Source organism: Eurosta solidaginis, chromosome X, assembly GCF_040869045.1.
Source record: "Eurosta solidaginis isolate ZX-2024a chromosome X, ASM4086904v1, whole genome shotgun sequence".
Taxonomy (NCBI): domain Eukaryota; kingdom Metazoa; phylum Arthropoda; class Insecta; order Diptera; family Tephritidae; genus Eurosta; species Eurosta solidaginis.
The window spans coordinates 211,372,927-211,376,129 of record NC_090324.1 but is presented as its reverse complement, the minus strand read 5'-3'; positions in this window follow the sequence as shown (position 1 = coordinate 211,376,129).

Genomic DNA, 3,203 nt, shown 5'->3' with positions numbered 1-3,203 from the left:
CAATGCACTGACGAACAAATAATGGCCAGTTTCCACTTATTCCTTTCGGGACGAGCCGAAGAATGGTACTGGCTGTTCACAAAACAAAACCCGAATGCGACATATGCCTTTTTGTGCTACTCGTTAAAAAGAGAGTTTGGCACTTTGAAAGCGAGCCACGAGATCATGATGGAGATCTCCATGCGAAAGCAAAAAGCAAGTGAGTGCTATGACGTGTTTCACACGGACATAATCTCCTTGAACGCGCTTAAGGGAGCCAATGTCAGAGCTTCTACTGATTGACATAATAAAAAGAAACGTCAACAGTAGCCTTAAGCTGTTGCTTTTCAACGCAGATGTAAGGACCCTCCATGATATACGCGATGTAGCACGCAGAGGTGAACAAGTGCTGAAAGAAAGCAAGCTACTGGGAGCTACTTACCCAGGACGGCATGTAAGCGAAGCACGCGTGACAACCCCGGACATGAGGATGGAAAACGAAGACGGCGAGATGGATACGCAGATAGAGGCACTGGAATATCGACGCAGCAGAAGACCGGACTACTCGGGAATCCAATGCTGGAATTGCCAGGGGATGGGGCACTCCTATATATATTGTGAGGAACCCATAAAAAGTCCTTTTTGTTTTAAATGTGGGTATAAGGGTGTATTCACTCCTAAATGCCCTAGGGACCATCGCAGGCAGGGAAACCAGTACCCGCGCGAGAAGGCGGGGGAACCTCGTTCGGCTTCATAGCTCCCACATCAGCCAGTGCTCGAGGCGTCGTCCCGTGCGCTGAACCAGAGGGCGAATCTCTGCATGGAGGTGGTGAGCTTCCCAGGTGCAGTAGTACCCTGGCGGAAGAACCCTCAAAAGTAATAATAACTTACCCTGACAGTACGGACAGTTCGAATAGTTGTGAAGCCGAGAGTCAAACGTCTTCACCCGCGATCAGCGAGCCGATTAGAATTCTGCGACGCCAGCATAGGGATGTCGCTTGCCAGGCGCAACTTTCACCAAACCTAGAAGAAAGGGAACACAGGTACGAAGACATAAGACATACCATTTTTGAACACTACCCGGTATCGGAAAATATTTTGAAGTGTAGGAAGAGATACCACAGGAGAGTACAGGAGCGTAGACTGCTGCAAGCCACCACGTTAACGCTTACAGAGGACGAAAGGCCTTTAGTAAAGGCTAGAATTAAGGATAGTTTCCTTGTAGGGCTGTTGGAGTCGGGAGCCAACGTCTCCCTCTTAGGGAAAGACGGAGTAGAATTCCTAGAGGATAACGGCTTTGAATATCAGCCCTTACATGCGTTCGTATATACCGCGGGCGGCAACAAGCAAGAAATTTTAGGCTCAGTATCTCTACCGGTCACCTTTAAAAATATCACCAAGGATATTCGTTTTTACCTTGTTCCCTCATTGCTCCAAGAAGCATATTTCGGGGTAGATTTTTGGAGAACATTTGCGTTAGCTCCCGAAATATATCCAAGCGTAGAGTGTTTAGAGGTTAGACTTGAGAAGGAAGAAGAACTTAACCTGCACAAGTTGTCATCAACGCAAAAATTAGAATTGCAAAAGGTCATCGAGACGTTCCCTTCGTACGAGAAGTTAGGCCTAGGACAAACCAAATTAGTGGAGCATCACATCGACACCGGTGATGCTGTACCTATAAAAAGCAAACATTTCCCTCTTTCGCCACCGAGGCAAGCCGAAGCTTTTAGAGAACTAGACAGGTTACTCGAATTAGGAGTTATAGAAGAATCCAACTCCCCGTGGTGCAGTCCTGTAGTACTGGTCCGGAAACCAGGTAAAATTAGGCTGTGCATAGATTCGAGGAAGGTCAACGTGGTGACTAAGAAGGACTCCTACCCCCTGCCTCATATCAACGGCTTATTGAGCAGACTCAAGGATACACATTTTATTAGTGGCATTGATCTGAAAGACGCGTTCTTTCAGATCAAATCGACAGAGTCATCTAAGGAAAAAACAGCATTCGCAGTTCCGGGGAGGCCTCTGTACCACTTCAAGGTAATGCCATTTGGTCTGTGCAATGGACCGCAGACTATGAGTAGGCTGATGGGCAAGGCAATCCCTTCGCGTCTGCGAGAGAACGTCTTTGTCTACCTAGACGATCTGATGGTATGCAGCACTAATTTTGAGGATCATCTAAAATTGCTAGCGGAAGTGGCTAACTGTTTGAGAGACGCAGGTCTGACAATAAACGTCGAAAAAAGTAAATTTTGCCAGAAGGAAATACGCTACTTAGGATACTTGATAGGCAGCGGGTGTCTGAAAGTGGATCCGGGAAAAGTAGAAGCAATACAAAACTTCCCGATCCCTAAATCCCCTCGGCAAGTGCGTAGGTTTGTGGGCATGGCGAATTGGTACAGGGCGTTTATTACCAATTTTGCTGAATTGGCAGGTCCCTTGACCGACTGTCTCCGTAAGTCAGCAGGCCCGTTCAAGCTTACCTCTGAAGCTATAGAGGCCTTCGAAAAGCTAAAAGTAGCTTTGAGTTCCGCCCCTGTTTTGGCCCAACCAGACTTTTCAAGCGAATTCGTGATACAATGTGACGCTTCCAAAATAGGTGTTGGCGGAGTATTGTTTCAGGTCGATGATGATGGCGCTGAGCATCCAATCGCATTCGTGTCGAAAAAGCTGAATAATGCTCAGCGCAATTATACAGTAACCGAGCTGGAATGTCTTGCAGCCATAATTAGCGTGAAGCGGTTCCGACCATATGTCGAAGGATTACCTTTTCGGATTATTACGGACCACTCCAGTCTCAAGTGGTTGATGACACAAAAAGACTTGAGCGGGAGGTTGGCGAGATGGTCACTCCTACTGCAGGGATACGACTTTAGAATGGAACATCGTAAGGGCACCCTGAATGTAGTACCAGACACGCTGTCGCGTTTTGATGCCGATGAGTTGTCTTTCACTACCACACCCGGAGAAATAGATTTATTCTCTCCTGAATTTAGCAGTAACGAATATTTAGACTTAATTCGGACCGTCACTGACAACGAGGAATCACTTCCGGATTTTCGAGTTGTGGACGGGGTAATTTTCAAACGAGTTAAATTTCGTAAGGGAGTGGAAGGGGAAGAAGACTCGCTGTGGCGATTATGGTTGCCGAAAGCGTTGACTGAGGAAGCAGTGAGACTAGCACATGACGCTAACCGGAGTTACCATGGCGGGTGGCAGAAAACCTT